General features: G+C 35.2%; 1 pseudogene; it reads left to right on the top strand.

The window, feature by feature from the left end:
* Positions 1 to 15774, top strand: part of LOC119535385 — a 98499-nt pseudogene extending 82725 nt beyond the window's left edge.
* Positions 15775 to 25671: the final 9897 nt, after the last annotated feature.

Raw genomic sequence — 25671 nt, 5'->3', positions numbered from 1 at the left:
GATTTCCTTAAGCTTTAGCTCTCCTGTCAGGAAGGTCTGCCCAAGGCAAATGCAGCATGCGTGGTTTTCCCTGTCCCTTTGGGCCTCTGCCTTTTCCTGGGTTTTTCTTCCTAGTTGTTTTGCAGTTCCCCTGTTCACAGGAATTTTTTGTTGTTCCCTCTGTTCCCAGGAGACATACCTCCCTTTCCTGGGTTTGAAGCCACCAGGTCTTTGTCCCAGACTGTCGCCTCTATAGTTTTTTACCCGTCTTTTGTTGTCTCAAGCTGCTTTTGCATAGAAGACAACTTCTAGGAGGAGGGTCACCCCAGAGAGGACCTTCTCAAGTCTGTCTTTCCCAGTCAGAACAGCACCAGGACTCATGAAAGGGGGTGTAGCCCAGCTCCAAAGTGCCCTGGGCAGGGGACCAGGAAGGGCACAAGGGCTTCTCTGATGGCTCCCCAGAGCTGGGCTTTCTTGGCCTGCCCAGCAAATGCAGCCCCTCAGCTAACTGTTCCCCACAGCCCTGAGGAAGCGCTGTGTCTTTACACCTCCACCACCTTCATCTCTGCTAGGGAGGGTTGAAATAATACCACTGCCTTTTTCTGGTGTGGGCTGAAACAAAGCTTCCTCAGATCCTGGACCAACAATCTGAATTCACTAATCAAAAGCTCTGATCAGCTATTGGCCATGCCCACCACTGTTCTTGGGGAAAAGAATTTTTATGTCCCTTTCTGTAACCAGCAAGCTAGCCAGGGACTGGACCCCACGGCAGCCTGCCACCAGAGTGGAAGAATGGGTGCCAGTAGCCAGAGAGAGTAATTTTCTGTTCTTTATTGTAATTTAACAGTCTCCTCCTCCTGCTCTTCCCTGGATGCTGTACGGTGTTCTGGCCTCAGGAGTTTCAAAATAGTTGTTTAATAGTTGTTTTGGTGGAACAATTGGGTCCTAGAGCTCCCTACTCCACCCTCTACTCATAATCATGATCTTTCCCTATATTTTTACTGACTAAATCTGGAGTGATGTTTAATGTGACTATTTATGGAGAAAATTTATTTCCTGTGTTAACATAGATTGATTTAATTAAAATATTAAAACAATTTGAAAAGTTTTTCAGCCCCCTGCCGTGTTTGTGAAAACAGAGGCTCAGAGCATCTATAATATATGCTTCCAAACATTTAATAGCACTTGGTCTTTAATCATTTTAAAAAATATACCTGGGGTTTTGTGGCTTGGTAAGAGCCCCGTCACTTTTCCCTGTCCTTCCTTGTTACTCTTCCTTCTTTTTTCTCCAAAAAGTAGACTCTCTCAATTTAGGATATAACACTTTTTAAAGCATTTATATGCCACAATCCTTCTTTAAGTTAAAGTAATTTAATCTGGAAACTTACTGAATAATTCTGCAAAAACTATTACAGGCTGTGGAACAATTTTAAGTATTCCTAGAGTACTTCCTTTCAGAATGAAAGCAGCATTTTATTGATTTTACTATACATATTTACAGTTCATTTTCTTTCAGATTTTCCTTGTTCTTGCCTGTGTAATATAAAATATTTACTGTCATTATTCTAAAGAATAGATAATGAAGTGACTTTTCATGTTTACTTTTGAATTAATTCTGTATGAATATTTATATTATTAGTTTGCAAATCAAATGACCCATAAACTCCCGCTGCCATTATAAAGACTCACAATTATACTAAATTCTGGCTAGAATACTCAACTAGTACAGAAAGGTACAAAATGAAAATTAAAATCTTTCTTCCACCCTCTGTGCTTCCTCCACACAAATCCATCTCCCTAATTGTTAACAGATTCTTGTTATTCATTTCAGGGAAAAAAATGTCTTCATATCTGTGCATATTTATCCTTTTTATTTTTTTTCACTCTACAAAGGGATTGTACTCCATTATGAATTGTTGATACTACTTTTTCCAATAGTAAGTCTACTTACATGTCTTCACAACACAGACAGTAGGGTACCTCTTCTCCCTGTGAAAAATGATTTGTACAATAGGGAAAGTAAAACTGGGATGAAGAATTTTCAGCAAATGAGCCACAAATGGATAATTCAGTGCAAATTATTGTAGCTATAATTTTAAAAAGACTTAATAAGAATTTTAAGTGATATAAAAATTTGTTATACTGAGCAGAATATAATCACATTATTGTTACTTAAATTTTTTTCTAGTGTTATTAGAGTTATAATATTTTCTATATGCCTCTTTAAAATACTTTGTAGTTACTTATTAAAGAAAACATTGCTTAGTCTTGACTTTATTATCTTGCTGTTTGACCTTGAGATAGTTGTTTCACCTTTTTGGGTTTTATTTTATCTGAAAAACGTTCTATGTATTTCTTTGCATTTATATTTATTTTTGAAATCTTAAAATCAGATACTATACAAATATAAAAGAATATGTATTTAAAATATAATAAATGAAGAATAATGATATGATGAATACCTATATTCTATTATCCAGTTTATGAAAAAAAATTATACATATTCTTTAAAGTCTCCATGTGTCCTTGCATGAGCCCATTCCCTTCTCTCTCTTATCAGAAGCAGCATTACTCTGAATTGATTGTTTATCATCCCCTTGCTTTGCTTCACAATTTTGCCACATATATTTGTATCACCAAACAATATGTTTATTTTAGCATGCTTTGAGTATTATATAGATATGCTCACACCATATGTTTTCCCTTCTGTGATAATTAATTTTCTTGCTACCCCCTTGGTAAACAAGTTTATATATAGCTTACTAGCCAACATGGGATACCCTGTTAGACTTCCTACTTTAGACAAGATTCTGTTTCACTCCTGGAGGTCAGTGAAAAACAGAGCTCAAGTCACCTTGTCTTGGCTGATATGCTCAAGGTGAAAGCAGTTTGTTGCTTCCTTTGCTTACTTCATCTTTGTTCCTACTTTCACTTAAGTTTTGGTCTCTGACTATCTCTTATTTTCTTGTTTGTGCCTCAATGCTTTTAATAATGTGTTTTCAATATTTTATCCATATTTTTAGAAGTAGTGAGTGGGAGTTTTAGACAGGGGTTTCCATATGGCATACTGCCAGAAATGCAAATCCAATGACCCTTCCATTTTGATTTTTAAAAATGAATAGGTATTTTAATCTATAAAATGGGATGGAATATCATTTGTACTAAATAATCTGTAAAACTGAATAATCTCTTTTTCTTTTTTTTTTAGTATTCATGCCACACATCTACTTGCTATAGAAATAACATTTTATTTATTGTTTTCTACTAGTGTCTATTAAGTATCTTACATATAAAAATCACTGTGCAGTTTGGAAATTAAGTTATTCCATTGCAGAAGCAATATCAGAGATAACGTGTAACATATTCTTGATTTTCTCTTTTGAAGTACAGTGTAGTGAATTAAAATTAAATAGGGGCTTTGCATTGTTATGGTGCCTCAGTATCTCGGAGCATGTCATTAGATCCCTCAGTGACCAGCCCTGACACCAACTTATACATGATCAACAATTTCCCCCTTTCCTCCCCATTCCTACTTAGGTTTGTGCCCCTGTGAAAGTCAAATACAAGCTCCTCAATCTCCACTTCTGCTTGAGCAACTGCTACAGCTCCACCCATATAACATTATAAAGGCATAGTCTCCAAGTTCATCGTAACATTTGTTCTCTACTTGCTCCATTAAGCCTGTATGTTCCTGACATATTTCCCCACTTGACTCTGTGAAGCAGGCTGCTGTTTTCTATTCTAGGACCTGAGTGTACTAATAAACTTATCTTTCATACATCTCTGATGTCACTTGTTTTGTTCCTGCACCTGACAGTCCCTATATTTATCGTTACAACTCACATAGTATTAAATAATCTACTTTTGGGGGCAAAAACAAAATTCTGCGTGGTGTTCTGGGCAAGGATTACATATTAGTGTCAGCAAACATTGAGTGAAATCAGGCATCTGTAGTTATAAATTACAAGGAGAAAAGGTCAATATTCCAAATTTCTGGAGGACAGTAAATATATTTTACTTCTATTTGTATTACTATCACTTAGCATAGTTCTGGCACAAAACAGACACCAAATAAGAATGAATTGAGGGAGTTCCAGTACCAGAAAGGTGGTGTGAGGAGCTCCATGGACCTGTTTTCCAGTGAAACATGCAAAACTAGTGAAAATTATAAAAATATAACCATTTAAAGTCTGTGGAAATAGTCCTGCAGGCATATAGCAAATGAAGAAACATTTATTTAAGAAAATCTACTAAAAATTGGTAAGGACAGAGAGCGTGACATTTGAGCCACAACCCACTCCATCCCAACACAATGTGATGGAAATCCACTCCAAGCAAGTACAGTCAAGAACACAGAGTACCCCCACCCTCAGCTCCCAGTTGTCCTGGGAGTGAAAGAATGCCAATATTTGTTTCCCTCCCAGCTCTATGTTGCAGAGGGTAAATTCCAAGAGAGTGTGGCCAACAAGTACAGGACTCCCTTCTTCTACCAAGCCCACACTCTTAGAGTGGATATCTACCCTCAAGCACAGCATGCCAACAATATGAGCCCTTATAAACCTCACTCCAGCTCCCTCGCAGGGTACAGGTTCCAAGCTAGGAGAGGACAGGATATCTTCCTTCACCCTGATCATGAGAGCAGTGGATCACTGTCCCCACCAGCAGATCCAGAGTTGTGGTTCAGATTTTATCCAGAGGGAGATGCAGACCAAAAAAAAAGGGAGCTCAAAAGCTATCCCCAAAGGAACTGACTCCATTTAGTACAGAATGTGGGGAGGATGGATCCTAATCTTGAAAACAATGGTTATTTTGGTGGCAAGCAATTAAGAGGAGAATAGTAACTTCACAAGAGCAACCAGCTCTTTAGGATTTCCCATCAGTATTCTGATCCCATCAGTACAGAGGACACTTCCCACTGCATATCAACATTTCCCCCAATTTTTTGTATTATTCTCAGAAATACTTTTCTAAAAAGTTGACATCTGTATCAATTCTTTACTACAAACTTGAGCATGGATTTCCAAACTTTCTATGATTTGGATATAAATATCTTTAAACCTTGCCTCTTATTACAAACTCACACTTATTCCCCAGCCATACAGGTCTTCAATTTAATCTATCTATTCCACAGAGTGAGATTTTTTTAGCTGTATGCCAATATACATATTAGGCAATTGAGAAAAAGTTGGATTCTGATTTCTGATTTCTAGAAAGTTGAATCCACACTATGTGGGGACAGTCATGTAAATAAACATCAAAAACATTTATAAAATATGTATTGACATTCCATCTTCAGACACAAAGTAAACCAAGTGCAAGCAGAAAGAAGGAAATAATAAGAATTAGAGTAGAAATTAATGACAAAGAGAATAGAAAACATTAGAGACAGAGAAAAAAACAAAAACAAAAGTTGTTTTTTTTTTTTTTAAAACATCAACAAAATTGGCAAACCTTACCTAGGTTGGCCAAGAAAAGGAGAAAGAAGACTCATATGACTGGAATTAGGAATGAAAGAGTGTACATAACTACCAACCTATAGAAATAAAAAGATTATAAAGGAATACCATGAACAATTGTACATCCATAAATTAGATAACTTAGATTAATATTCAAAATCTTAGACACATACACCAAAACTGACTCAAGAAGAAGTAGAAAATGTGAGTAAACCTATAACAAGTAAAAAGAGTGAATGAGTAAAAAGAAACAACAACAACAGAAAGCTACCCCAAAAAGAAAAGCCTATGACTAAACAGGTTCACTAGTAAACTCTAGCAAGCATTTAAAGAAAAATTAATACCAATTATTCATAAACCATTCCCCAAAATAGAAGAGGAGATACACTTCCTAATGCATTCTATGAGATATGCCCTGATATCAAAACCTGAAAAAGACATCACAGGAAAACCAATTAACTTTTATGAATATAGATGCAAAAACTACTCAACAAAATACTAGCAAACATTACAGCAACATATAAAATGTTTACATATCATGACCAAGCAGGATGTATCTCAGGAATGTATTTGTTTTTAAAATCAGAAAATCAACTCACACAGTACACAGTATCAATAGAATAAAAACAGAAAACACATGACCATCTGAATAAACACAGAAAAAGCATTTGACAAAATCAAACACTCCTTCATGATAGAAGCAATCAACAAACTAGAAATACAAAGGAGTTTCCTCAACCTAATAAAGGGCATCTATGAAAAACTCACAGCTAACATATTACTTAATAGTAAGAAACTGAATGTTTTCCCCCTAAGATCAGGAACAAGATAAAGAAGTCTATTTGTTTTGTCACTTCATACAACATTGTACTAGAGGTTCTAGCCAGGGCAATTGGGCAAGAAAAAGAAATAAAAGGTATCCAAATTGGAAGGGAGGAAGTTAAACTAGCCCTATTTGCAAATGGCATAATCTTGTATATAGAAAATCCTATGGAATCCACAAAAAAGCTACTAGAACTGGTAAATGAGTTCAGAAAGGTAGCAGGATACAAATCAATAAACAAAAATCAATTGCATTTCCATACACTAGCAATGAACCATCTGAAAATGAAATTAAGAAAACAATTCCATTTACCATAACATTAGAAAGAATCAATGTCTTTGTAATAAATTTAACAAAAGAAGTATAAAATTCTACTTTGAAAACTGTGAAACATTGTTGAAAGAAATTAAATAAAACTTAAATGAATGGAAAGACACCCCATGTACATGGATTAGAAGACTTAAAATTGTTAAGATGGCAATATTCCTCAAATTAATCTACAGATTCAATTTAATCCCTATCGAAATCTCAGTTGGCTTCTTTGCCAATATTGGAAACTGTTCCTAAATTATATATGGAAATTCAAGGGACTCAGAATAGCTAAAACAATCTTGAAAAAGAAAAGAGAAAGAATTTACACTCTTGCTTTTGATAGTTACTACAAAGTTAGAGTAATTGAGACATAGGATAGACATAGGGGGCAATAGGATATACTTGAGAGTCCAGAAATAAACTCTAACATTTATGGTCAATTAACTTTCAACCAGGGGACCAAGGCAAGATAATTTTGTCCTGGAACAACTAGATATCCACATGCAAAAGAATGAAGTTGGACCCCTACTGGACACCATATACAAAAATTAACTCAAAATTGGTCAACCATCTAAATATAAGAGATAAAACTATAAAACTCTTAGGGGAAAACATAGACATAAGCAATTGTGACCTTGAATTAGGCAATGGGTTCTTATATATGAAAACTAAAGCACAAGCAACAAACGAACACAGCAGATAAATTACAGTTCACCAAAATTAAAGGCTTTTGTGCTTAAAAGGATGCATCAAGAAAGCTAAAGGCAATGCACAGAATGAGAAAACTTTGCAAATCATAGAACTGACTTGTTTCTAGGAAATAGAAAGAACTCCAACTCAATAATAAAATAGAAAAAATAATCCAATTAAAAATAGGCAAATGAACTGAATTGATATTTCTCCAAAGAAGATATACAGGTAGCCAAGAGCTGTATGAAAAGATGCTCAACATCATTAACTATCAGAAATGTAAATCAAAACAAAATTAGATACCACTTTACACCAACTAGGATGGCAAGAATCCGAAAGACAGCTAATAACAAGTGTTACCAAAGATGTGGAGTAATTGGAACCCTCATCCAATTCTGGGAGAAATACAAAATGGTCCAGCTGCTTTGAAAAACAATCTGGAAGTTTTCCAAAAGGTTACCATATGACCCAGAAATTCCACTTTTATGTACATACTCAACAGAAATGAAAACATATGTCACACAAAAACTTGTACACAAATGTTCATAGCAGCATTGTTCATAATAGTCAAATAGTCAAGTGTTAAATGGATCAATAAAATGTGGGATAGACAAACAATGAAATATTATTCAGCTATAAAAACAAATGAAGTACTGATACATGCTACAACATGGATGAACCTTGGAAACTTGATGCTAAATGAAAGAAGCTAGCTATAAAAGCCCAAATGCTTGATTCCATTTTTATGATATATCCAAAATAATAGCCAGATCTATAAAGACAGAAAGTAGACCAATGGTTGCCCAGGGCTGGCAGTAAGGTTTGGGGAGAAATGCAGGTGGACTGCTAAATGGTACAGATTTTTTTGTGGAGAGCAGATGAAAATTTTCTAGAATTGACTACAGTGATGGTTGCACAACTCTGTGAATATACTAAAAATCATTGAATAGAATATTTTAAATGAGTGAATTGCAAGATATGTGTAATATATCTTAATAAAGTTGTTATTGACTGATGAAATCATCAGGGCTTAATTTCTTTTTTTTTTTTTTTTAATTTTCCATTTCTTCACATCTTTTTTTTTAAAATCTTCATTTTATTGAGATGTATTCACATACCATGCAGTCATACAAAATAAATCGTACATTCGATTGTTCACAGTACAATTACATAGTTGTACATTCATCACCTAAATCAATCCCTGACACCTTCATTAGCACACACACAAAAATAACAAGAATAATAATTAAAGTGAAAAAGAGCAATTAAAGTAAAAAAGAACACTGTGTGCCTTTGTCTGTTTGTTTGTTTCCTTCCTCTACTTTTCTACTCATCCATCCATAAACTAGACAAAGGGGAGTGTGGTCCTTATGGCTTCCCCAATCCCATTGTCACCCCTCATAAGCTACATTTTTATACAATTGTCTTCAAGATTCATGGGTTCTGGGTTGTAGTTTGATAGTTTCGGGTATCTACCACCAGCTACCCCAATTCATTAGAACCTAAAAAGGGTTGTCTAAATTGTGCGTAAGAGTGCCCACCACAGTGACCTCTCGGCTCCTTTTGGAATCTGTCTGCCACTGAAGCTTATTTCATTTCCTTTCACATCCCCCTTTTGGTCAAGAAGATGTTCTCCATCCCACGATGCCGGGTCTACATTCCTCCCCAGGAGAAGGCTTAATTTCAAATAAGGATCATATTTGTAGACATTTAGCAGCTGATCTCAGCAGACAAATCAACTTGACTCGGAGCTTTCTAAGATTAAATGGCATTTCAAATAGAACCAATGGGTTGTTATGGGAATCTTATATGGTTAGGTAGGCTTTAGTTCAAAACTCCACTCTGTTCTCACTTGTGGAAATTCAGATAAATTTATGCTTATCTCTGAAACTTAATTTCCTAATTTGTAAAATAAAAAAGATTTTTTGCCAACATTAAGTAAGTCAAATCATAGACTTGGGGCAGGGAGGTAGCTAAATATTAAGGGTAATTTTTAATTTCCTTGCTTCATTTGTCAAATTATGATAGACACTGTTTTAGTGGCTACAGGGGGAAAAATTCCCTGAATATATTTTTAAACATTCTCACTAATACACAAAATACAGCTTGCTGGGGATTTACAACTCTGAAATCATACTTGATCACATAAGAAAAACTAACAGAGCATTTTGAACACAAAGGAAAAGGAAAGAAGTATTTCAATATTTACTTTGTACTCACTGACCCATCCTTGTATATACATTTTTCTCTTTGAAATTTCCTCTGAAGACTCAGACAACATTAAGGGCAAGCAGTTGCTTTTTTCCTAGCAACCATCCTCTAAAACTCTTATTTGCTATTTGAATTTATCACTGCTACTGTGATTTGCCTGTTTTATTGGAAGCACTTGTAACTTTGGCTGGCGAGCAGCAATGCAGAGAAAACAAGGTGGACTTAATGGTGTGTTAGGTGTTCATTTCTGTTGAAATGAACGTAGGCTTTGGTATCAGTGTCTATTTTTATTGGTTCGCTGCCAGTCAACATGCATAGAGTACTAAGTTTGAAAGAAATTTGTGATCTGAGTGGAGCAGGGTATAAGAGAGAGAAAATCAGAAGAATGGTGTAAGATACTCCTAAGTGAGAGGAATGGAATGTACATTTTTTTTGCCTCAACACATTTTTTTAAAAAAATGTAAGCATGTGTTAGGTATTTTGCTTCAACATCATCATTTTCTTCCTCTGGATTAAAGTATCTAAAAACACTGGAAATTTTCTACTGCTTGGCTTTCTTCACCATAAGAAAAATATATTTAATAACTGTATATATTTACTTCCAGTTACTTTAAAATACTTAACAAAAGAGAAAAGTTATCATATTTTTTAGCAACTATAAAATGCTCTTCAATATGTAAAGTTCAAAACAGAACTTAAAAATGTAACACTCTTAGTTTGTGAAGTACATTTCATATAAGTCCATTGCTCACCATATGGGAATAATACTTGTTGAAAGGTAAATAAACAAGTCATAATTTTCATAGCTAGCCATCTCCATCTTTGAAAATGGACTTCTGAGATATTACTAAAATTGCAATTTCAGGATTTATTTGAAGTATTTGAGCAGAAAGGAAAAACATTAATAAACGAGATTGCTGAAGGATATTAACAATGAGTGTGGTGTTACCACCATATTATGACTGACTAAATATTAATGGACAAAAGATAATGACATATGACAGAAAAATATATGTACTCTATTTTTGCTCCATAGGCTCACAATAAATCTTAATACTTGAAAGTCAGTGCTGCCCTGCCAAATTGTCAAGTGGGACTTGTAAATTAAGAAAAAAAAAAGTAAACAAGATGATATGCATATCCTATATACTGTTTTTCTCTTTTGCTTGAAAAACTCAGATCATCCATTAAAATATTAGTATTGGTTTCATATTAATTATAATAGTAGTGGGATTAAAATATTTATAACATGGCAATAGGTGAAGAATTTATGTTTAAATGGAAAAAAATGAATGTTTATAAATTATACCTTGAAGACTTTAAAAACATAAAAGTATAATGATAAATACTCTGTTCATTCTTTGATCAGACTAATGGCAATTTACTGAAAGAAGATCTCCGTGAGTCATCACTTCCTTGCCTGCAGAGAAAGATAGAATTCTCCTCACTTGGTTTCAAAGACTACTGTCTCTTTCCCAGAAGGCAGAGAAAATATGGGAGACATTATATTTTAGCAAAATAAATGTTTTCTCATTCATGTGTGTGATTTTTCTTTTTTACTTGTATTTCAGCTATTAATGGAAACTTCCTGTACTTCCATTATTTATAAAATCCTTTGAAGCTTAGTGGGTAGAAGCTGCCACGGTAAGATAATAGCAGAAATTAACCTTACAACTAATATTTGATCTCACATAAATGTTACATGGATGACATCTCTGCTTTGTAATTTAACTCTGTTAAAATAATGGTGATTACTTGACCAAATTACATATTTAGTTTTTCTTTAGTCTTTGAAGTATCTAAGCGTTTTGCCAAACATAATTTAGTACTCTTTCACTCTAGATTGTTTTGTGGTGTAAAAATATTTGAAATGAGAGAAAATGAAAATTAAGATTTTAATCCCAAACATCACTGATTTTGGAAATTCTTACATAAATAAGGTAATATGATTGTTACTGGGTGGCACTCATCATTACTTGGAGTATGTATATTTTTTGTGTTCATTTTAAAAGTAACAATTCATATGAGAAAAAAATTATTATAAACTTGTTTCAGAACCCCTCATTTCATGCATCGTTGCTCTTGACTACTCTCCATATTTGCATGATGTTCACAAAGGATGTAGTCGAGTCAGTGAATCTTTAATTGAAGTAACCACAAGCTGGCACTTCATATTAGCACACAATCTGTCAAAATTTGCATGTAGGGGCCAAAAAATATTTTCCACAAGATTTTGCTAAACAATTTCTGTTAGCCATTTACCCCAGAATTAAATGGTTTGGGCATTGTTATTCTGATATTATTATGTTTGATGAAGCAGTTGATTATACAAGGCTTGGGATGTATTCCATTATCTTTAGAAAATTTCAGTTATTAACAGCATCATGAAGCTCTGTAACACTCAGGCCTGAATTCTGTCCAGGTGAAAATGAGAAGAGAATCCTTTGTGGTGCAGGCAAAGTGTCTTATTGTTGAAAAATATTGAAGAATGATCCCTTAATGTTTTGCAAGCTGCAATTATACAAACTCAAATCATAATTTATATTTAAATAGATTTATGGAATTTAAGAAAAAGTCCATAAAGCATCCAAAATAATAAGTATGACACATTTTCACATTCAGGTATAAAATTATGAATAAAATACTCACCCACGTATTATAGAGGAATAGGTGAATTATAAAACATTTAAAATGTTTACAAACATCATAGGGCTATCTCCAGAAAATGTCAAATAAAGAAGATTAATTTGTCATCAGGGTTAAACTACCCTAGAGGGGAAACAACTTAGTGTTTTCCTTGTAGCTCAGTTAATGACTTATGTGTTTGTGTGTGTGGTCAACCTTTGTGAGTAGGAAACATGTTGGGGTGGCAGAGACAGGAGTCACAAATCAAATAGGATAGCTAGCCTTCTGCCATTAACAACAAAGTGTGGACATTGCCCGGCTTCCTCTTTGTGGAGACACCATCAGATTTTAAGATTGACATTGTTTTCCTTACCAATGGTGTTAGGAAAGTCACTGACATCTGTTACGCAGCCATGGCCCAGACCTCACCTACTCTCACCTCTTTCTCATGAGAAGTCACAAATACACACTAAGCCATCCTCCAGCCTTCCACTACCCCCACATGTTTTTCTATTGCATGCCATTCTGCCACTGAGGGAGATGCTAAGGCTAAAGAAAAGGCCCTGTCAGATCTTAAACCAGGAAACCAGGAACCAGCAGCCCAAATGCTTATCAGAACAGGAATTCTCAGATGAAAAACACACTCAGTGTAGATTTGCACGAAGTGGGGCATGCAACGCTGCCATCTGTCAACCCTGACCTGGAGCAGTTTTTGACCACCTGGGAGATTAGCCCTCTTGGGCTTTTCCCAGTGCTGTTTTGGACTCTTTAATCTGTACAATAAAGGGATCGTTTGCTGACAGTTTCTGTTGTGCCCTGAACCTGTGTTCCCACGACTCACCATTATAGATCCCCAAGTGGTTCATTTTGAGAGTGATTTTTCCAATAATGTTGACACAGTACAGCCATTAAAAAAAGCTGGGCCAATTAACTGCTACATTTGTTTCAGTTTGATTCTAATCTCAGTTAAAAAGTGAGGAAAGTGACAGCTTTCTTTCTTTTTCCTTTGCTGTGAAAAATTTAGATTTCAAGAAATCTCATTGTCCTTTATAAGCAGAATTCTCAATAGACCAATAAAAAGCTGCAAAAACTATCATAGTATTGTTTGTTTGCAGCGCAGCCCGCTGGTGGGCATTGGTTCCCTCTCCCAGTGCTGCAAGGGTGGGTCTGGACTGTCTTCTGCACCTCTGGGCAGGAGGAGGCCACCCCGGGAAGCAGCCCTGGGGGTAGGAATGGAGATTGGCCCCTCTAGCTTGGAGAACTCTGAAAGGCAGTCTTCCTTGACCCAGTGGCCCATGGTGTGAGTAAACATTTTAATTTATTTTGAAAATGAGTAAGTTCTAAAAGCCTCCAGTTCATCAGGTAACAAGTTCTGGGATGGTTAGACAGATGTTCGTGCTGACATTTTTGAATTCTTTGCCAAAAAGTTTTCTTAAGGTAAGCCACTTAATAACAAGTTGCAGTTGCCAATGAGATTTTAACCTGTGACCACATGAAATTTAATGCATTTCTTGATTTGAAGAACTCCCTAAATGAAGCGAAAAACCTACTTAGTTATAAGAAACTGAATGAGTGGTACAAGCACACTGCCTTCACTAAAAAAGCAGGAAAAATACTTTCTCACGTGAGAAAGTCTGTGAACATTGAACTTTGTACTCAAGCATGACGTAAATTTCATGAGATTTTGTGCAGCTTTCCATTTATTCCAAAGGACACTTTTCAGAATGGAAAACTGAATTCTCCACACCTCTTGTGAAGCTCCTGGAGCGTTTATAGCTAGTTTCAATCAGTATTTAAAATTCCATCAGTTCCCCTGTGATTGGAGTTGGGTAGCCAATACTCTGAATCCACACTATGAAGCAAATGATAATCTTACAGTGATTACAGATGACCGGCTTATTGCAAATACCTTGCATTACTGGTGCTTTGGCCAAAATAACACCAGTGGCATCATGACCCTGAAATATCCGACCGGACTTCAGAATTTCATAAGCAGCATGGCTGCCATTCACTTCACCACGGCAGATGGGCGTTTTGGGTGAACAAGAAGCTTTCATCAATTCTTTACATTACAACGAAGTTGTCACTGCTTGCACTTTTAATAGTTGGGCCAAAAAACTCTTGGAGTTGGTGGTTCTTTTATTCTGAAGATGTTTACTTTGTTTGAACATTGTTCCATAAACCCGATGTACATGCTGAACTCTTTCTTTGACCAAATCCATGTTCTGAAGCCTGCTACTGCAAGGCAAGGGACTCAGAGGTCTATGTGTATGTCTCCACTATTAGGGACAAGAGGCCATTTGTCCTCCATCATCTAAGATGATGCTGAATTTTTGGATTGAAATGACCAGCAAAGCTCTCTTCCTCCATCGTGTGATTCCTGAATATTTTCTTAAAGACATGAAGAATGCTGTGTGTTTTTCATAAGTATCAGCTAAAGACTATTTCTGAGAAGATTTGCCTATTCGAGTACATGGGAAAAGAGAACAAGCAAAGGTGAATAATTTAAGGCACTGTGCTGTACAATATTTCATACAAAATTTCAATGAAGCCTCTTTCCAGAAATAATTGGGTAGTAAAAAATATATAATCTTGGTTGTATTACAAATACAAAACGGTTTGGGCAGAGGAACAGATATTTTTAAAGCTACAATGAAAGGAAGACGCTGGAAACCCTTTCATGGCAAGATAAGGTAGCTAAAGGATACTTTTAATAGTTGGGCCAAAAAACATGCTGAATATCATCCTGGGCAGAGTTCTCTTTTGGATGGGGTAGGTTTCAATGTTGAGTGTCTTTTACGGCATATTTTAGAGGGAAAGAAACTGTCAAAGTTAAAGTGTTCTCCTTTCTGTGATGGTGAAATTTTAAAGATTCTTAATGAAGCAATTGAAAACTCATTAGGAGGAGCTCTGAATGTGTATTCCAAGTTTAGGCCAAAACAGCAGTATTGTTGTTATCACATTTTTTTTGCTTTTTTTTTTCCTGAAGAACTGATATTTTCTGAGTTGTTTAGCCTTAACAAGTGCCTTCAGGATAAGCAGGTTGTGGGACCCAACAATCAACCGAAGTGCCTGCTTGTGGGTTTGCCAACTTTCCATGATATCAAAATGCATACACCATTGGAAGTTCCATTCCTGGAATCAGCTGAACTCATGAATTTCAGCTGTTCATTGTTTAATGATGGAGACCGAGTTTACTAGCAGTTATTTTTGGACTGCCTTCTGCATTCATTACAGCAGCTTTCATACAGGAGATGCTATAATTTTGCCTATACTTTCTTGTTTCACAAGATTTATGGTTGGTTTGATCTTTGTGCTCCATAGCTGTTTTAGATTCATCACATTTCCTTGTTCCACATCCTCTGGGTCCCTGAGGAGTTGTGCAGTCCTACAGTGTGTTGGTTATTAGGACCTTCCAAATGCAGTTTTCCAGTATCTGAAGAATGTGAATGAATTGTGGAGCACTTTGCTCAACTCTGATGCACCCCAGCAGGTTTTGCAGTTTGTGCCAATGGAGGTTCTTCTCAAGAGGCATTATTTGAATTTTTGTGGGGTTTGAATGCTGCCATTACTAAAATGCATTTGCATTTGATTATTCAAGGAGAGAGAAGAGATCATCAGCAGCTTTCAGTTATGAAATTGAACATGTCCTTTCTGGGATTTACTTTGACTTCTTAAAGTCTCCAATGTTATTTCATCCCTTTGCTCTATTAATTTAAAACCTCAGCATTTTCATTTTAGGAAAAGGCCAACTTTTGCAACAATCAAAGTCTCATCTATTCTGGAAAACCACTAGCTAGTTCTGCCTTCTGGGATATTCATGCCCACATGAATGAGGATCTTCCATGTGGTGGAATCTATAAAGTGATAATATTCAACTTCTAAACATGAGATGTGTTTATGTGCTTGGGGCAGACACACCCATGCTTGCATATGCAGTTTAGCTGGTCTTATTTATCTACTTAAGAGTTGCACCTGTGTGCCTTCATTCAGATTTTTCTATCTAATTTCCTCTCAACAGACTCTTATTTCCAAATGGCTCAATGGCTAATGCCATTAATGAATTGATTTAGGTTGTTGATGAAAGGAGGTAAGTTACTCCTCAGCAACACTGACTTCCTTCAACACTTAACATGCCAGTTGTGGATTTCAGGGAATTCATTTTGCCAGATGTCTTGATATGTTCCATTCATTGCCTTTAGGCCATTGAGCCAATTTATTCTTATGGTTCAAATGAAGCTAGTATGCTGTTTTATGAATGGTTTACTAACCACAACCATGCAGCTAAAAAGGATATCAGGACAGCTTAAAGCCAAAGATCATGTTTAAGAAATGGAAGATAGTTTCCTGAGTCTAATACACTCTGGTATCATGAAAAACATGATTTAGCAATTATGTAGTTATTTTTAACTTCCATGAAAATAATCTGTGAACCAAAAGAATTTTTTAATTGCAAAATAGTATTTTTGGCCTCATATTGGGGACATAAGAACATGATGAACATAATGAATACTGAAGAAAAATTTTTAACATATTCATAATGATGGTTCAGCATTTTAAAAATCAGTCTTTACTAACTGTTTTTTTTTTAGTATTAGCCATGAAATGGTTATTTTATCAGTTACATTTTTATTTCTTTTGAATTGTATGTATTTTACAGTGTAATATGAACTTTTCTGACAAACTGTTTTAAGGAAATCTCTACTACCTTGAAGTTCAACAAAATGGGGAATATTTATATTCTCATATGTGAATTTAAAGCTTTTTTTTGTTAGTTATATGAAAAATAGATATATTCTCTGATGTATTTGGTTGATACATATTAATCTGAAATTTTTTCATGTTCTTTGCTATTTTGAGTTCCATTGTAGATTTATGAAAATAGTCATTAGCACAGGGGAAAAAAAGAGTTACCTTAGAATTTATTTGAACTTTATGTGTCCTATAGATCACATGGCTTACAATATAACCTAGTTTGTACTGCCACTAAAAATCTGTTGGTAAAAATGAACAGAAGTCCTTGACATTTTTCTAAATCAAGGGTAATCTCTTACGTATTCAGAATATATGTTGTATTATTTTTATAATAGCTGATGAATCATTATTTAAAAATCACTTAGTGTTTATTTGAAAAGTTTTTTGTTCAGTGTTCCCATTCCTAAATATTATTTTATTTGTAATCAAAATAATACATGTTTACAATGAAAGCATTGTTACATTGTCCCCTATGAGTAAGTACAGTGCAATTTTTGGAGTTAATATTCCTATGAGATTAACAATAAGCCAACCGTAATGATTTTCAAATCATAACGGCAAAGCTGTTTTGTATAGTATCATGCATTTTGAGCAGAAAAGGAGCATGTAGCCAATAACTTTGAATTACTCAAAGTGGCCACTAGATAGCAGTATAAGTCTTTGGGCTCTAATTTTGAATAATAACCTAAATAATTTTTAAATGATATGTTTGGCAACAGCCTTCACTAAATCTCCTCAAAAAGGAGAAATCTGAAGAGAAAAGTCAATGTTATGGTTCAAAGTATTTTTGAGTTGTGTTCCAGTTTGGTTTGGTATTTTTCTTTGTGAAATTAAACAATAACCTGGAAGTCAATCTTAACTGTAAATAATAACCTCGATTTATTTTATTATATTTATTCATTAAATAAAAAAAAATCAGGATGTGTTTATGACTGAGTATGCTACCTTAACAATGATGTCATGAAATTTGAGATTAGTATTTCAATTAAACTATACTTTCAGTGCTGCCATTAAATTAGATAAATGAAAATATATTGCTCATTTAAAAAATGTTTGAGTATCCTTGTTGCAAATAAACTTTTACTTTACAAGTATATAGAAATCAAATGTAGACTTTTGATGCAATGGCAGATGGAGCTCCAGATTTCACAAAAATGCTAATGGAAACAAAAATGAGAAGAATCTATAGCATTGCTGTCATTAGCAGGAGAAAAGCATTGATGAATTTTAGGAAGTTATAAAATACAGTAGATGGAATTCAATTGAAGAAAAAAAATCCAAAACATATATATGGGTTCAGAGAAATCCAAGATAGGCAAAGGAGCAGAGACACTAGAGAAGTGAGAGGACTGTTTTCCTCAATAATCATAGAGAAGGTAGGGGTTGGGAGTAGGATTGGGAAGTGTAGAAACTCATGCCAGCTTTGTACAGCTTTGTGTAATAAGAACTGCTTGCTGCAGTGTTTACTTACAGATTAAAGCTGAAAAAAATGTTCTCTACATTAAGTACATGATGCACCTTGGAAGATCCTACTTTGGGCATCATGGTTGGAGAGAGATTCTGGCTGTATTTAAAGTTTGAGACCACCACAAAGTGTATATGAATTGAAATTATTTCCCAGAGTTTCACATGAAGAACTTAATTTTTAGCTGGAAGAACTATGCTGAGGGTCAAGAAAGTTATGGGTTATACTTATGTGTGTGTGACAATGCTAAAGGAACTTGGGTTTCTTTAAAAGGCCAATATGATTACGCAAAGGGAATAAGTCCCTTATAGAATATTCTTCATTAGAAGTACTTGTTTCAAAATAGACTTTTTTTAAAAATTAGAATTACTGTAAGAATTTTGTCAAATTTGTTTTTAATTTATTTCCTTGGTCTTTCAAAAATATTTATTAATCTTGTTCAAATTAGTTGTCAGATTATTTCTTTGTATACTCATCATATTAAATGCTTTTTAGATATATATAGAAGTTACACTTATTTTATATCCCTAAATGTTTATTTTTTTTAGTATACATTATATTTCTTTTAATGTATGTCTTTGTTTTTTAAGAATAGTATTTCATTGTATTTTTACACTGATGTATTTTAGTAGCAGTCACAGGACTGTGATGGTTATCAATCTTTGCTCTTCCTTTGTGGTAAAATTAGGGGATTGCCTCGGGCAGCACGTATTATAAGATTGAACTCTTCCAGGGGTGGGTGGTGGTTGCATGGCTCATCAGTCATGCTAAACCTTTGGATTGTACACTTAGAATCATATATAGGAGTCCTTATTATTACTTACAAGTAGCTGTACTTGTTTTAGACATGCCTGAAACTTCTTCACCTTAATAAGTCTGAAGTTTAAGCAGAGCATGTCCCAGTTAGCCTTAGCTGTGATTTCTGAAACTCGTAGAAGTGGGGATAGAGCTGTGAATGTCCAAAATAGTTTTATTTCTTGAACTACACAATTGAAGTTGTCTTTTTTTAAAAATGTTAAGACCTAGATTTATCAGTTTAACTGTTCATCACTATCATTTCTGACATAAGTAAGAACTTCTGCCAACTTTGTCATAAATTTAATTTCTGCTAGATTACAACAATTTTAATATTAGCTAGCATTTAGTGAAATCTTGCTATGTTCCAGAAACTGTTCAAAAAGCTCCTTAGATCCATTATAAAATAATAATTATTCTTACCCCAACGATGTAGGTATTACCATTCCTATTTAAGAAGCCTGTGGTAAACAGCTAGCAAGTTCTTACAAGTTGCAGTCCCGATAAATCAATTTCCAATCCATGCCATTTGTGGTGGGCAGAGTACTTCCTGTCTGCAAAGACGTCCACACACTAATTCCTGGAACCTGTGAATATATTATGTTACATGGTAAAGAGGAGTTAAGGTTGCAGATGGAATTAAGTTTGCAAATCAGCCTACTTTAAAATAGGGAGATTATCCTGGATTATTGGGAGTAGAGGGGAGCCAGAAGATGGCAGCATGAGAAGGACTGCATCTGTCGTGACTGGCTTTGAGGAGAAGGAATGGCCCTCAAGCGATAGAATCCCATAGGAGCTGGAAAAAGGCAAGGAAATGAATTTTCCCTTGGAACCTCCAGAAGGAAAACAGACCTCCCAACAACTTGATTTTAGCCAGCGAGACCCATCTTGGATTTTTTAACTACAACACTCTGATAAAATAAATTTATGTTGTTTAAATTCACTAAGTTTGTAATCAGTTGTTACAGCAGCAAGAAAAAGCTAATACACTATCATACACTCCCTTTCTTCCTCGCTCACCAAAGAGTAAAGTACCAAGTGAGTCTACTTAACTCATATCAGAGATGCTTTCCATCGTACTTACTGAGTCCAGGAAGTTTTCCTGCCAAGTCTTTACCTCCATAAAGGCCTGAGCCTACCCCGGGGCTTCTGTTTGCACCAGTGCTTCCTGAATTAGTCCAATGAATAACAAACAAACCTTAGCATTCACCATTCCAAGATGGTGTGATTACAAAGTACATAATGCCCCATATGTGGGCTACTGGCTTCTTTCAGGGCGTGGGCCAAGAACAACCTTAGGATCATTGGAATTATGTCTAGAAAAGTCATTGAGCCAAACCATTGCCTGTTTTTGTCTGATCACCAAGTCTGGTGGAACATTGTATTATTCTTTTGTAGAAAAGCAATTGGAAAACAAGGGGCAATAAGGAAGAAACATTAGCTAGGGAATCAGGAGACATGAGGCTTGGTCCTGATTCAGTCAGAAGTGGCTTCTGAGTAGTTACTTAACCTCCTTAAGTTTCAGTTTCCTCAACTGTAAGATAGTATGATTGGAGAGAGGGAGCCCTTTTAAACCTTTAATCCATAGGACCTTTCTTCAGAAATCACATGCAGATGAAAGAGATAAAGACTGACATTCTCTGGCTGAAGGAAGGAGGGATTGGCTTGTCATGGAGCCCCACCTCCTCATTCTTCATTCGTGCCTCTCCCGGGGCCCCTTGTAAGAATGTGGGGTACACTTGGAAAAACCAATGCATTATCAACCATCAAATGTCTTCCTTGGGGCCATGTGCAAATCTGCATGTGGAGAAGTGGAAGGGTGCGTGAATTACACACTTTGCTGTATTTCTAAGAGCAAGAATTTAGTGCTTTTAAATGTCAATTAAATGAAGCAATATGATGCTTTCAGAGCCAGGTAGAAAAACTTCTACAAGTAAATGAATTTCAAATACATCTTCAGTATTGAAAATATAAACATAAAATTTAGAAATGGAATAGGACACTTATGGAAAATTCAATCAAGGACACATAGTGAGATGATTAGCATTTTTAAAAAGCTTTATTTTCCTTTTGATTTCTTTATGCTGATGCTGTTAGAATTTGCTCTTAAACCTTGCATTCATTACTACAAATAACTACTGTTTCTTAAGAGTAGGACTTTTAAAATTGCACTCTGTTTCCACATTAAAGAGAATGTAAATTTATTGAATTGTGACAAGTCACCTTTTCCTTTGTTATGCTCCAGATGTAAAGATTGTAACTTAGAGGACAAAAATTTCCTCAATTATTAGCACTATAGACATCATTTTTGTGTATTTCTTCCTATTAAAATGGCATCTTACACAACTCTAAAGAATAGTTTAGAATGATGTAGAACCACAGTCAAATAAGGTAGTTTTAAAAACTATATCTATTATTTTACTCTTAGGTGGCAATTTCTACATCTGTGAATTTCTTTTAAAATTCTAGGCTTAGAATGAATATATATACACATATATAAGGGTATATATACAAATACATATGTCCTACAGCTTAGTTGTCCATTTGATTTTTTAAAATCTCATATAAAAATGTTATCTAAAAATAATATATAAGATTCTATTTGAAAAGCTCTGTTTATGAGAAATTTACCAATTCTGCTGTCCAGGCACTACTCATTGTTAAGAACACCATTCTTCCACAAATTAAGCTAAAGTGTAACCTTGGTCTGGGTGCCAGACTTTATTCATACAACTTACAAGTATATTAAATTTGAGACTTGGAAGCATTCATGAAGTATATGCTTTGGAAGACAGTACCCTTCGAATAACTAAGTTCTTATGAAAGGATTAACTTACTAAAGTTAGACAATGTATACAAACAAATTAAATAAATGGTTTTATATTTTAAAACCTAACCGAAATTTGAAGAAAGAGGTAGAAGGCTTCCAGGAGAGAATGGGAAGCAGACAGTAGATGAATGTGTCAAGACTTAGGGGAGCATGATAAAAAGAGTTAGACATGTACATACCAGCCCATGGCTTTCCAATAATAAAAAGCAACTTTCCCATCCTATGAATATGTCAAATCCATGATAGTACATGAAGGTTTTAAAGTTATGATTTCCTTTTATAATACTGTAAGCAAGACCCATGAGTATTCAGAAATTCTCTCGACTACAAAATATATATTTTTGATATCTTGGACAGATATGATAAAGATTGTTCAGTATTCTAAGATATCTGATATATATTGTCACCAGAGTAACTCTGGTAAAGAAAGTTAGATACTATGCCCCCTTTCCTTACATTGAAGCAAGTCTGTACTTTATTAGAGATTCTGAGACATGCCATTATTAAAAGAATTTAGTTAACAGCTGTATATACATGACTGTGTAAGAAGTTATATAAATGAATTGAGTGATTAAAAACTTCTCATCCTGCAAGAATCAGCAATTTGAGATTTACTGCTTTAGTTCCATAGATAGTACCTAAAAAGATTGATAAAGATTATTTTATGCTTCCTACATATTTCCTATTATTTAGAATAAAGGGATCTTGATTTCTGAATAGAAATTGTACTACATGTCATTTCTTAGTTGAAACTTAATGGGAAAGAAAACTAAAGTATCTTAGACCTGTAGTCATGATTCTGTTTTACATGAATCTCCAGCCAGCAGCAGCAATTTAAACTATTTTTTTTTCTTGTGAACAACACCTTGTCAAAATTATCCCTCTTTGAGAACAATGAAAAAATAAAAACGGAGAGATTTTGCCATTAGTATTGTGTTTCCCATTCATGTACCTGCACCTTAAGTGCCTGTCAGTGCTTTTGTGTAAGAATACAAGTAAAGCAAGACAAATAGGTCAGAAATCTGACTTACTTTCTTCTGCCTTATGCTTAACAGTGCATAGCAAAGCTTAAAAAAGTAAATCTCAGTAGTTTCAAAAATTTGAAAATTGTAGAAACAGCTATGGTAGACATATTCCAGCCTCAACAGCCCCTAGAAAACAAATGAACAGACAGCAATTTATACATGATAACTGGGGGAGTTTATGGGTGACAAAGATTTGAGAATAACTTTCTTAAAAAATAATTTATTCAATCATGTCTGCATGAATAGAGACTGGTTTTCATAGTAACCCTAATTATTGAGTGTCTCTTTCTTAGTTATAAACTTCTAATAGATTGAACACAATATTTGTTTAACACAATGTTATGAAGTACAACTGCAGGACACTGGCTGTGATGGTTGGGTGCATGTGTCAACTTGGCCAGGTGATGGTACCCAGTTGTCTGGTCAAGCAAGCACTGGCCTAACAGTTACTGCCAGTGTATTTCATGGTTTATTAAATCATCAGTCAGTTGACTGCATCTGTGGCTGATTACATCTATGATCAACTAAGGGAGTATCTTCCACATTGAGGGAATCCAATCAGTTGGATTTAATCCAATCAGTTGAAGACTTTTAAGGGAGAAGAGAGAACTTTCATTTCTTCTTCATCCAGCCCGCCTTTCCTGGGGAGTTCATCAAGGGCCTTCATTGGAGTTGCCAGCTCGTTGCCTGCCCTATGGAATTTGGACTCTTGCATCCTCACAGTTGTATGAGACACTTTCATAAAATTTCATATTTAAAGATGTCTACTGTTGGTTCTGTTTCCCTAGAGAACCCTGACTAATACACTGGCTATGTATCAATTCACTATATGGTTTTTGCCCTTAAGGATTTTCTTCTATATAGTTACCACAGACATAGTTATAGTTTATATGATAAATCATGAAATATGTGTATTAACAGAATCCTAGAAGGGGACACTAAGAAACCATCTGTTTTGAAGGATGACTTGTGATTTTTCCAAACATTTCCAGGTAAGGGGATAGAGTCTTGGGCAATAGGTGCAATGCAGCAGTGATGTAAAGCACAGGGCTGTGCAGAATGATCTGGGATGAATTTGGATGAGCAGGGCTAAGAAAGAATTGAGCTGTGTATTGGCTAAAGTAGTGATCATTGTTGTAACAGATAAATCCTAAAACCTTAGTAGCTTAGGGAACAGAACTTAATTTATCATTCCGCTAAAGACCAAAAGGCATGTTCCTGGATGTGGCAGGGTGGAGGCTCTGCCAGATGGAAGCTCCCTCATCTCCCTTTTCTTCAACATGAGGCTACTGAGGTGGCCCTGGGCAATAATATACAATTGGCAGATGGGGAAGAGAGAGAGAATAGAGCATTACAAGGAAGGATTTTACAGACCTGGCCTAGAAAAGGTCTATATTACTTCTGCCTACACTTTATAGACCAGAACTCAGTTTTCTGGCAATGTCTATATACAAAGGGAGACATGGAAATGCAGTCTAGCTCTCTTCCCAGGAGGAATGGAAAATGAAAAACAGCTACCACAGGCCTGGCATGCTATTCTAATGGAATCAGTGATTGTCTCACCATTAGATTTGCTACTTAGGAAGATTGCTTGGGTACAATATAAAGGATACACTAGAGTGGGGTAAGACTGGTAAGGGGGAAGTTAGGTCATGGAAGGTAGTGATTAGGACTTATACAAAGGCATTGGCAGCATCATAAGAGAATAGAGACAAAATACAGAAAATATTTTTGAGATAGAAGCAAATGGATTTGGTGAGTGGATACTGGACTGAAGTACAGACAAGAGTAGAGGACTGAGAGTTTTAATGAGAGAATGTATTGATAACTACAGCTGAAATCAAGGACATGTCAAGTGAAGCAGAGAAGCATATGAAGAAGAGGAGTACAGTTTTGGAAATGGTAAATTATTAGTACTTGCAGGAAGTTTAAGTGGAAGTGTTCACTGGAAGAATGGAGCTGCAGAGCTGTACCTCAGGAGAGGGCAGGAGATGTGCTTTTGGTGGGTGAGAGCAATCAATAAATAGATAGCTTATAGCTGTCACACCAGGAGCAATCACCCAAGAAGATATTGTTGAGGGAAATGAGAAGACCATTACATATCCCAATTTTCCTACCTCAGTGAAAAATGAAAAATGGGACTTTCCCATTTAGGAATAATAATAGTATCTTCCTCATTGAGCTGTTGTAGGGATTACATTAATCACACAATGCATTTAAAATACTTATCTCAGTGTCTGACACCTGATAAGAATGTAATAAATGGTAGCTGTAAATGTAATATGATTGATAAGGAGAATGGCAATCACCAGGTAACTTGGAGTGCCTTTGGTGGTTGTGTGGGAATATATTGACCTCCTACTCCTGTATTTGCTTACAGTAATTCTGTTCCATTCTCCAAGCAATACTTTTCCTTCCATTCTACATAATTGTACAGCTATAGTTTCTGTGAAACTAAAGGGAACTGCCTCTTGCATTGATTGCAAATTCCACACAATTCATCTTCACAGCAATGTGCCTACTGCCTGAGATTGAAATTACCTCAGAGAATTCTAATGATAATATGCTTTATCAAGTGATTGCCTTGTCTGTGGGTACCACATTAAGAAACCCAATAAAAATTAAAATAAAAATAAAAGCCAAAAATCTAAGACAAGTCTATCTATATATATATTTTTTTTATCATAGGAAGAACAGTATGTCAA

Source organism: Choloepus didactylus, chromosome 5 (genome assembly GCF_015220235.1).
Source record: "Choloepus didactylus isolate mChoDid1 chromosome 5, mChoDid1.pri, whole genome shotgun sequence".
Taxonomy (NCBI): Eukaryota; Metazoa; Chordata; class Mammalia; order Pilosa; family Megalonychidae; genus Choloepus; species Choloepus didactylus.
Note: the sequence above shows the minus strand (reverse complement) of the source record. Positions and strands in the feature narration are given on the sequence as shown.